This window comes from Gymnoscopelus braueri (genome assembly GCF_963280865.1).
Source record: "Gymnoscopelus braueri genome assembly, chromosome: 21".
Classification (NCBI taxonomy): Eukaryota; Metazoa; Chordata; class Actinopteri; order Myctophiformes; family Myctophidae; genus Gymnoscopelus; species Gymnoscopelus braueri.
This window is the reverse complement of record NC_137623.1, coordinates 3137651-3150009: the sequence shown is the minus strand read 5'-3', so window position 1 is coordinate 3150009 and position 12359 is coordinate 3137651. Positions and strand designations below refer to the sequence as shown.

At 44.6% G+C, this 12359-nt stretch overlaps 1 protein-coding gene across 1 annotated transcript in view; it reads right to left on the bottom strand.

Moving 5' to 3' along the window:
- Positions 1–12359, bottom strand: part of pxdc1b (PX domain containing 1b) — a 40988-nt gene that overhangs the window by 9696 nt on the left and 18933 nt on the right. The gene's annotated exons all lie outside the window — the stretch shown is intronic.

Here is a 12359-nt window from a genome sequence, read left to right as displayed (position 1 = left end):
ACCAGGGTTTTGGTCTGCCTTCAGCCTTTCACTTCCGGTGGTGCGACTATGTTTTCATTCCCACAAACAATATTTCTACACGGAACACTAACACCACTTCTCCCAGAGAACATGGATCGTTTTGGTTATAAGCCCACTTGTTTCTATGATGAAAGAGCAAGTTAAAATGTGAATATCTTTCTGTGGTTTTGTCGGCTCCGAGGACTCTATTGTGGTTTGTTTCTCGTGGGGAAGGATCGGCAGACACGTAAATCCCGCCCACTACATTTGATTGGGTAAAGCACGGCCTGCTTCCTGATCTGAAGGCACGCCCACTTGTAGGCCAGTGCGTACGCGATATGACGAACCCCCCCGACAGATTCAAACGCAGAGCAGAATCTGTTCTTGAGAGATTACACCTACAGTAGCATTGAGCTCCATGTATACCGTAAATCCTCTAATAGTGACCCGGGCTTGTACTTGTTTCAACTGTAGTGGGTACCGGGCTTTTATTGAAAGGAGGCATGTATAAGAGAGAGGCCTATATTTCTATTTTTCAAACAGATCAGAACGAATAAATCAACATTTTCTGTCAGTTACAGGTGGTCACTGGTCATTTTAACTTTTTCATTACTTACTGTTGGGTAGATTTCCTTCGCTTTGTTTTGTATTATTTTCCTTGACTGTTTGATCACTCAGCTGTATCCCCTAAAACTTAATTTATGCTCCGCCGTGCGAACGCGTTGCGCGCCGAGAACGGCCGAGAACAGCAGACCTACAGGCTCACAACGGTCGCATCCGCGATGTGAGCTTGTTTTGTCAGCTGTTCTCGGCGTGCAATACCGTTGCGGGGTGAAGTATATACTGTATGTCCCCAATACAGGTTTGGGCCATGATGCAGTCTCAATGTTTGTAAACAAGAAACCTATCTATAAGGAAGTATAAAGTCAGGGGCGGGTCACTTATCGTCATATAACTCTATGGGTATCTTAGTAAACAGCGCCCTCTTAAGACAAAAATTTTATTGAATAGAGGTCACTATTAGAGGATTTACGGTATACTTCAATGTATGGTGGTACCAAAAAATGGTAGATCTGCAAGCTCTCTACAAGCTCACAACGCATGGCATCCTCAAGTGTTTTGGGCTTGTAGCTATATCTGTCTTCAGCATGCGGTAGGTGCATAAAAGAAGCATTATGGTTTCCTCCCATGGATCATTGCTCCTCACTCCCTGTAAGCATTAGCAGCCTGATTTGGTTATAGTAGCCTACAGCGTGGATTGGAAAGCTCTGCGAGATCATTATGGATCATCATACATGTTTCACAAATGCCTGGTGTGTCTTGAGACTATCTAACCTACTGAAACTCTTGTCACACTGTTTACAGTGGAAAGGCTTTTCTCCAGTGTGGATACGCACATGTGACTTCAGATGGTCTAACCTACTGAAACTCTTGTCACATAGTTTACAGTGGAAAGGCTTTTCTCCTGTGTGGACACTCAGGTGTGTCTTCAGATGACTTAAGTTATTAAAAGTATTGTCACACTGTTTACAGTGGAAAGGCTTTTCTCCCGTGTGGGTACGCTGGTGTCCCTTCAGGTGACTTAACTGACTGAAAGTCTTGTCACACTGTTTACATTGGAAAGGTTTTTCTCCGGTGTGGACACGCTGGTGACTATTCAGATGACTTGAAAAACTGAAACTCTTGTCACACTGTTTACAATGGAAAGGTTTTTCCCCAGTGTGGATACGCTGGTGTTGCTTCAGATTACTTGAAACACTGAAACTCTTGTCACACTGTTTACAATGGAAAGGTTTTTCCCCAGTGTGGATACGCTGGTGTTTGTTCAGACTACCTGACTCACGGAAAGTCTTGTTACACTGTTTACAGTGGAAAGGTTTTTCTCCAGTGTGGATGCGCTCATGTGTCTTCAGGTAACTTAACTTATTAAAACTTTTGTCACACTGTTTACAGATGTGGGTTTTCTGTCCTGTGTAAATCATCTGATGTTTCTTTTCATCTCCTGGTTGAGTTAAAATATCGGTGAACCGTTGATGACTTTGAGATTTTGGTGGGTCCGTGTCTCCTTGTTTCCGGCTGGTTATAGAGCTGACTATTTGCTGACAGGCCTCTGAGCAGATTTGTCCATTCCTCAGCGTTTGGCCGTTGAGGTCGTCGTGGCTCGGATGAGACGCGACGGCACACTCAGAACAGGAGCGCTCATTCTGGGAGGATTGCGACAACAATCCGTCCGGGAGTGGCGGTCCATCGTCGAAGCTGCTCATATACATGGGACGGAGTTGCAGGTTCTGTTGATGCTTGAAAATGTGTCCTCTAGATCTCCCTGTATTCTTTGTCCGTATCCCTTTCTCTCACAACACTCTATGTGGGCACATCCTCTTCGGGTCTCAGTGGAATGAAGTCTAAAGTAACTTCAAACCTCATGTACGCTGAGCAGAGCTCTGGTCTGACCTCACTCACAACACGATCGGTTGCCGTGCATGCCTAGCAACCCCTCCATATTTGGGCAAGAGTGATGTCATCAATATGACATCATCGCCTTGACGGCAGAGATCCACATGGAAGCCACGCCCATGTCTTTTTCATTTTCATGTGTTTATCATTTACTAATTAGTTAAGTAAATGTCAGTTTAAGTTAAGTTTGCGGTACAACCAGGGTTGCCAGATCTGCTTATTATAATTTCCCCGCAAGATTATATTTGAAAAAAATAGCCGATCTACAAGCTCACAACGCGTCGCATCGCGACGCGTTGTGAGCTTGTAGATCTGCTATTTTCAAATGGCTAATGTACATGTTAAAGTGCTCATGTGGCCCCATAGTCGCTTCTTTTGGGCTGGTTTTCCTAGACCTGGTTGCTTGTTTCTCTCACAGAATCTGGCAACACTGGGTACAACACTAGTATATGGTACAAACGCATCACGAAGCTCAGCGACGGTTGATCACGTCGCACCGCTCATATCTCGCTCGTTTCACTCCTTCGGTTGGCAGCTCTGTTCTTGGCCTCCTCCTCCTTAGACTCCCTTGGCAGTACGTTCAGTATCTAACGCTTGTTGTGTTTCCACTGAGTCTGATGACTCAATCCCACGTCAGCGCTGTCTTGACATCAACTTTTTACGTTTCGATGAATTGTTGGAGGACCTATTTTTATTTTGAATTTCTTTGCCCTCAAAATATTAAGTCGGGTGTCTTTGAGATTGACAGTGTTGCAGAGTCACGGTGGATATTTAGTATTTACAACCATGAACAGCAGATAAAGTCTTTGTCTTCTTCATGCCTGTCTCTCTGTCAGTACCCCCCCCCCCCCCCCCCCCTGGTACAAACAACACCACAGACCGCATTTATTTTTCTGATACATGCTGAGGAAGGCTTGACGCCGAAACACATGTGTTTTGGCGTCAAGCCTTCCGGCATGCCCGTGCGTTATTAATTATAAAGTATCAGAAGCACTTGGGAGTGCTCTCAGATGTATGGATTGAGTCTGCTCGTTTTTTGTATCTACCACTTTCTTTTTCTCCCAAATGAAGTTAGTGTGGGTCGGATTCTGCAGCTATGATGACCACTGCCTAACTAGTGTTGCCAGATTCTGTGAGAGAAACAAGCAACCAGGTCTAGGAAAACCAGCCCAAAAGAAGCAACTATGGGCCACATGAGCACTTTAACATATACATCAGCTATTTGAAAACAGCAGATCTACAAGCTCACAACACGTCGCGATGCGACGTGTTGTGAGCTTGTAGATCGGCGATTTTCAAATACAATCTTGCAGGGAAATTATAATAAGCAGATCTGAAAACCCTGTGCCTAACCAGTCGCCCCGCGGGCTGATTGCCAGTGAACCGCAAGATTATTTTGGATAAATGATTTAATTAATTCGGCTGGGAAACAAAAAAACTATCTTTCAGGCGGTCCCATTGATGGTTATTGATTGCCACACCTACAGCAATCTGGGAACCCATCGCTAAATAAAAAAGGAAAAACAGCGCCCTCTGCTGTTTTTTACTATTTCACTTAGCTCTGGGGGGAGCAAAATGGAGCACCCGTGCGCAAGGAAACCAGGGTTTTGGTCTGCCTTCAGCCTTTCACTTCCGGTGGTGCGACTATGTTTTCATTCCCACTAACAATATTTCTACACGGAACACTAACACCACTTCTCCCAGAGAACATGGATCGTTTTGGTTATAAGCCCACTTGTTTCTATGATGAAAGAGCAAGTTAAAATGTGAATATCTTTCTGTGGTTTTGTCGGCTCCGAGGACTCTATTGTGGTTTGTTTCTCGTGGGGAAGGATCGGCAGACACGTAAATCCCGCCCACTACATTTGATTGGGTAAAGCACGGCCTGCTTCCTGATCTGAAGGCACGCCCACTTGTAGGCCAGTGCGTACGCGATATGACGAACCCCCCCGACAGATTCAAACGCAGAGCAGAATCTGTTCTTGAGAGATTACACCTACAGTAGCATTGAGCTCCATGTATACCGTAAATCCTCTAATAGTGACCCGGGCTTGTATTTGTTTCAACTGTAGTGGGTACCAGGCTTTTATTGAAAGGAGGCATGTATAAGAGAGAGGCCTATATTTCTATTTTTCAAACAGATCAGAACGAATAAATCAACATTTTCTGTCAGTTACAGGTGGTCACTGGTCATTTTAACTTTTTCATTACTTACTGTTGGGTAGATTTCCTTCGCTTTGTTTTGTATTATTTTCCTTGACTGTTTGATCACTCAGCTGTATCCCCTAAAACCTAATGTATGCTCCGCCGTGCGAACACGTTGCGTGCTGAGAACGGCCGAGAACAGCAGACCTACAAGCTCACAACGGTCGCATCCGCGATGTGAGCTTGTATTGTCAGCTGTTCTAGGCGTGCAATACCGTTGCGGGGTGAAGTATATACTGTATGTCCCCAATACAGGTTTGGGCCATGATGCAGTCTCAATGTTTGTAAACAAGAAACCTATCTATAAGGAAGTATAAAGTCAGGGGCGGGTCACTTATCGTCATATAACTCTATGGGTATCTTAGTAAACAGCGCCCTCTTGAGACAAAAAAAAAAAGGAGGCTTGTATTAGCAGAACGGCTTGTATTTGCTTTTTTCAACAACGTCCCTGGTCATTAATAGAGGCCCGTTTTTTAAATTGAATAGAGGTCACTATTAGAGGATTTACGGTACACTTCAATGTATGGTGGTACCAAAAATGGCAGATCTGCAAGCTCTCTACAAGCTCACAACGCATTGCATCCTCAAGTGTTTTGGGCTTGTAGCTATATCTGTCTTCAGCATGCGGTAGGTGCATAAAAGAAGCATTATGGTTGCCTCCCATGGATCATTGCTCCTCACTCCCTGTAAGCATTAGCAGCCTGATTTGGTGATAGTAGCCTACAGCGTGGATTGGAAAGCTCTGCGAGATCATTATGGATCATCATACATGTTTCACAAATGCCTGGTGTGTCTTGAGACTATCTAACCTACTGAAACTCTTGTCACACTGTTTACAGTGGAAAGGCTTTTCTCCAGTGTGGATACGCACATGTGACTTCAGATGGTCTAACCTACTGAAACTCTTGTCACATAGTTTACAGTGGAAAGGCTTTTCTCCCGTGTGGACACTCAGGTGTGTCTTCAGATGACTTAAGTGACTGAAAGTCTTGTCACACTGTTTACATTGGAAAGGTTTTTCTCTGGTGTGGACACGCTGGTGACTAATCAGGTTACTTGACAAACTGAAACTCTTGTCACACTGTTTACAATGGAAAGGTTTTTCCCCAGTGTGGATACGCTGGTGTTGCTTCAGATTACTTGAATCACTGAAAGTCTTGTCACACTCTTTACAGTGGAAAGGTTTTTCTCCAGTATGGATGCACTCATGTGTCTTCAGGTGACTTAAATTACTGAAACTCTTGTCACACTGTTTACAGTAGAAAAGTGTTTCTCCTGTGTGGACACGCAGATGTGTCTTCAGACTGTCTAACCTACTGAAAGTCTTGTCACACTGTTTACAGTGGAAAGGCTTTTCTCCCGTGTGGACACTCAGGTGTGTCTTCAGATGACTTAGGCTATTAAAACTCTTGTTACACTGTTTACAGTGGAAAGGTTTTTCTCCAGTGTGGATGCGCTCATGTGTCTTCAGGTAATTTAACTTATTAAAACTTTTGTCACACTGTTTACAGATGTGGGTTTTCTGTCCTGTGTAAATCATCTGATGTTTCTTTTCATCTCCTGGTTGAGTTAAAATATCGGTAAACTGTTGATGACTTTGAGATTTTGGTGGGTCCGTGTCTCCTTGTTTCCGGCTGGTTACAGGGCTGACTATTTGCTGACAGGCCCCTCTGAGCAGATTTGTCCATTCCTCAGCGTTTGGCCGTTGAGGTCGTCGTGGCTCGGATGAGACGCGACGGCACACTCAAAACAGGAGCGCTCATTCTGGCAGGATTGCGAAAACAATCCGTCCGGGAGTGGCGGTCCATCGTCGAAGCTGCTCATATACATGGGACGGAGTTGCAGGTTCTGTTGATGCTTGAAAATGTGTCCTCTAGATCTGCCTGTATTCTTTGTCCGTATCCCTTTCTCTCACAACACTCTATGTGGGCACATCCTCTTCGGGTCTCAGTGGAATGAAGTCTAAAGTAACTTCAAACCTCATATACGCTGAGCAGAGCTCTGGTCTGACCTCACTCACAACACAATCGGTTGCCGTGCATGCCTAGCAACCCCTCCATATTTGGGCAAGAGTGATGTCATCAATATGACATCGTCGCCTTGACGGCAGAGATCCACATGGAAGCCACGCCCATGTCTTTTTCATTTTCATGTGTTTATCATTTACTAATTAGTTAAGTAAACGTCAGTTTAAGTTAAGTTTGCGGTACAACCAGGGTTGCCAGATCTGCTTATTATAATTTCCCCGCAAGATTTTATTTGAAAAAAATAGCCGATCTACAAGCTCACAACGCGTCGCATCACGACGTATTGTGAGCTTGTAGATCTGCTATTTTCAAATAGCTAATGTATATGTTAAAGTGCTCATGTGGCCCCATAGTCGCTTCTTTTGGGCTGGTTTTCCTAGACCTGGTTGCTTGTTTCTCTCACAGAATCTGGCAACACTGGGTACAACACTAGTATATGGTACAAACGTATCACGAAGCTCAGCGACGGTTGATCACGTCGCACCGCTCATATCTCGCTCGTTTCACTCCTTCGGTTGGCAGCTCTGTTCTTGGCCTCCTCCTCCTTAGACTCCCTTGGCAGTACGTTCTGTATCTAATGCTTGTTGTGTTTCCACTGAGTCTGATGACTCAATCTCACGTCAGCGCTGTCTTGACATCAACTTTTTACGTTTCGATGAATTGTTGGAGGACCTACTTTTAATTTGAATTTCTTTGCCCTCAAAATATTAAGTCGGGTGTCTTTGAGATTTGCAGTGTTGCAGAGTCACGGTGGATATTTAGTATTTACAACCATGAACAGCAGATAAAGTCTTTGTCTTCTTCATGCCTGTCTGTCTGTCAGTACAAAAAATGGTAGATCTGCAAGCTCTCTACAAGCTCACAACGCATTGCATCCTCAAGTGTTTTGGGCTTGTAGCTATATCCGTCTTCAGCATGCGGTACGTGCATAAATGAAGCATTATGGTTGCCTCCCATGGATCATTGCTCCTCACTCCCTGTATAGCACGCAGTAGCAGCCTGATTTGGTGATAGTAGCCTACAGCGTGGATTGGAAAGCTCTGCGAGATCATTATGGATCATCATACATGTTTCACAAATGCTGGTTACAGCTGGTTACAGTACAGTAAACTGTTTACAGTAGAAAGGTTTTTCTCCTGTGTGGATATGCAGATGTATGTGTCTTCAGATTGTCTAACCTACTGAAACTCTTGTCACATAGTTTACAGTGGAAAGGCTTTTCTCCCGTGTGGACACGCAGGTGTCTCTTCAGATGACTTGACAAACTGAACCTCTTGTCACACTGTTTACAATGGAAAGGTTTTTCCCCAGTGTGGATACGCTGGTGTTGCTTCAGATTACTTGAAACACTGAAACTCTTGTCACACTGTTTACAATGGAAAGGTTTTTCCCCAGTGTGGATACGCTGGTGTTTGTTCAGACTACCTGACTCACGGAAAGTCTTGTTACACTGTTTACAGTGGAAAGGTTTTTCTCCAGTGTGGATGCGCTCATGTGTCTTCAGGTAACTTAACTTATTAAAACTTTTGTCACACTGTTTACAGATGTGTGTTTTCTGTCCTGTGTAAATTATCTGATGTTTCTTTTCATCTCCTGGTTGAGTTAAAATATCGGTAAACCGTTGATGACTTTGAGATTTTGGTGGGTCCGTGTCTCCTTGTTTCCGGCTGGTTATAGAGCTGACTATTTGCTGACAGGCCTCCGAGCAGATTTGTCCATTCCTCAGCGTTTGGCGGTTGAGGTCGTCGTGGCTCGGATGAGACGCGACGGCACACTCAAAACAGGAGCGCTCATTCTGGCAGGATTGCGAAAACAATCCGTCCGGGAGTGGCGGTCCATCGTCGAAGCTTCTCATATACATGGGCCGGAGTTGCAGGTTCTGTTGATGCTTGAAAATGTGTCCTCTAGATCTCCCTGTATTCTTTGTCCGTATCCCTTTCTCTCACAACACTCTATGTGGGCACATCCTCTTCGGGTCTCAGTGGAATGAAGTCTAAAGTAACTTCAAACCTCATGTACGCTGAGCAGAGCTCTGGTCTGACCTCACTCACAACACGATCGGTTGCCGTGCATGCCTAGCAACCCCTCCATATTTGGGCAAGAGTGATGTCATCAATATGACATCATCGCCTTGACGGCAGAGATCCACATGGAAGCCACGCCCATGTCTTTTTCATTTTCATGTGTTTATCATTTCCTAATTAGTTAAGTAAATGTCAGTTTAAGTTAAGTTTGCGGTACAACCAGGGTTGCCAGATCTGCTTATTATTTTTTACTATTTTTAATTTGAATTTATTTGCCCTCAAAATATTAAGTCGGGTGTCTTTGAGATTGACAGTGTCGCAGAGTCACGGTGGATATTTAGTATTTACAACCATGAACAGCAGATAAAGTCTTTGTCTTCATCATGCCTGTCTGTCTGTCAGTACCCCCCCCCCCCCCCCCCCGGTACAAACAACACCACAGACCGCATTTATTTTTCTGATACATGCTGAGGAAGGCTTGACGCCGAAACACATGTGTTTCGGCGTCAAGCCTTCCGGCATGCCCGTGCGTTATTAATTATAAAGTATCAGAAGCACTTGGGAGTGCTCTCAGATATGGTATGGATTGAGTCTGCTCGTTTTTTGTATCTACCACTTTCTTTTTCTCCCAAATGAAGTTAGTGTGGGTCGGATTCTGCAGCTATGATGACCACTGCCTAACTAGTGTTGCCAGATTCTGTGAGAGAAACAAGCAACCAGGTCTAGGAAAACCAGCCCAAAAGAAGCGACTATGGGGCCACATGAGCACTTTAACATCAGCTATTTGAAAACAGCCGATCTACAAGCTCACAACGCGTTGCGATGCGACGCGTTGTGAGCTTGTAGATCGGCTATTTTCAAATACAATCTTGCAGGGAAATTATAATAAGCAGATCTGGAAACCCTGTGCCTAACCAGTCGCCCCGCGGGCTGATTGCCCAGTGAACCGCGAGATTATTTTGGATAAATTATTTAATTAATTCGGCTGGGAAACAAAAAAAACTATCTTTCAGGCGCGGTCCCATTGATGGTTATTGATTGCCACACCTACAGCAATCTGGGAACCCATCGCCAAATAAAAAAGGAAAAACAGCGCCCTCTGCTGTTTTTTACTATTTCACTTAGCTCTGGGGGGAGCAAAATGGAGCACCCGTGCGCAAGGAAACCAGGGTTTTGGTCTGCCTTCAGCCTTTCACTTCCGGTGGTGCGACTATGTTTTCATTCCTACAAACAATATTTCTACACGGAACACTAACACCACTTCTCCCAGAGAACATGGATCGTTTTGGTTATAAGCCCACTTGTTTCTATGATGAAAGAGCAAGTTAAAATGTGAATATCTTTCTGTGGTTTTGTCGGCTCCGAGGACTCTATTGTGGTTTGTTTCTCGTGGGGAAGGATCGGCAGACCCGTAAATCCCGCCCACTACATTTGATTGGGTAAAGCACGGCCTGCTTCCTGATCTGAAGGCACGCCCACTTGTAGGCCAGTGCGTACACGATATGACGAACCCCCCCGACAGATTCAAACGCAGAGCAGAATCTGTTCTTGAGAGATTACACCTACAGTAGCATTGAGCTCCATGTATACCGTAAATCCTCTAATAGTGACCCGGGCTTGTATTTGTTTCAACTGTAGTGGGTACCGGGCTTTTATTGAAAGGAGGCATGTATAAGAGAGAGGCCTATATTTCTATTACAAACAGATCAGAACGAATAAATCAACATTTTCTGTCAGTTACAGGTGGTCACTGGTCATTTTAACTTTTTCATTACTTACTGTTGGGTAGATTTCCTTCGCTTTGTTTTGTATTATTCTCCTTGACTGCTTGATCACTCAGCTGTATCCCCTAAAACTTAATTTATGCTCCGCCGTGCGAACGTGTTGCGCGCTGAGAACGGCCGAGAACAGCAGACCTACAAGCTCACAACGGTCGCATCCGCGATGTGAGCTTGTATGTCAGCTGTTCTCGGCGTGCAATACCGTTGCGGGGTGAAGTATATACTGTATGTCGCCAATACAGCTTTGGGCCATGATGCAGTCTCAATGTTTGTAAACAAGAAACCTATCTATCAGGAATGTATAAAGTCAGGGGCGGGTTACTTATCGTCATATAACTATATGGGTATCTTAGTAAACAGCGCCCTCTTGAGGCTTGTATTAGCAGAACGGCTTGTATTTGCTTTTTTCAACAACGTCCCTGGTCATTAATAGAGGCCCGTTTTTTAAATTGAATAGAGGTAACTATTAGAGGATTTACGGTATACTTCAATGTATGGTGGTACCAAAAAATGGCAGATCTGCAAGCTCTCTACAAGCTCACAACGCATTGCATCCTCAAGTGTTTTGGGCTTGTAGCTATATCCGTCTTCAGCATGCGGTACGTGCATAAATGAAGCATTATGGTTGCCTCCCATGGATCATTGCTCCTCACTCCCTGTAAGCATTAGCAGCCTGATTTGGTGATAGTAGCCTACAGCGTGGATTGTAAAGCTCTGCGAGATCATTATGGATCATCATACATGTTTCACAAATGCTGGTTACAGCTGGTTACAGTACAGTAAACTGTTTACAGTAGAAAGGTTTTTCTCCTGTGTGGATATGCAGATGTATGTGTCTTCAGATTGTCTAACCTACTGAAACTCTTGTCACATAGTTTACAGTGGAAAGGCTTTTCTCCCGTGTGGACACGCAGGTGTCTCTTCAGATGACTTGACAAACTGAACCTCTTGTCACACTGTTTACAATGGAAAGGTTTTTCCCCAGTGTGGATACGCTGGTGTTGCTTCAGATTACTTGAATCACTGAAACTCTTGTCACACTGTTCGCAATGGAAAGGTTTTTCCCCAGTGTGGCTACGCTGGTGTTGCTTCAGATTACTTGAATCACTGAAAGTCCTTTCACACTGTTTACAGTGGAAAGGTTTTTCTCCTGTATGGATGCGCTCATGTGTCTTCAGGTTACTTAACTTACCAAAACTTTTGTCACACTGTTTACAGATGTGAGTTTTCTTTCCTGTGTAAATCATCTGATGTTTCTTTTCATCTCCTGGTTGAGTTAAAATCTCGGTAAACCGTTGATGACTTTGAGATTTCGGTGGGTCTGTGTCTCCTTGTTTCCGGCTGTTTACAGAGCTGACTATTTGCTGACAGGCCTCTGAGCAGATTCGTCCATTCCTCAGCGTTTGGCAGTTGAGGTTGCCGAGGCTCGGATGAGACGCGACGGTACACTTAGAACAGGAGAGCTTAGTCTGGGAGGATTGGAGGGACAACACTCCTTCAGGGAGTGGCGGTTCATCGTCAAAGCTGCTGCTATACATGAACTGTGATGGGGAAGGAGTTGTAGGTTCTGTTGAGGCGTGAACATGTGTCCTCTCTCTATCTCCCTGCATTCTTCGTCTACCAATGATCTGTATCCCTTTCTCTCACAACACAATCTGTGGACACCCCTTCGGGTCTCAGTGGAATGAAATCTAAAGTAACTCCACACCTCATATATGCTGAGCAGAGCTCTGGTCTGACCTCACTCACAACACAATCGGTTGCCATGCATGCCTAGCAACACCGATGTGAGCAGGCTGCCGCCCCCTCCATATTTGGGCAAGAGTGATGTCATCAATATGGCATCATCGCCATGACGGCAGAGATCC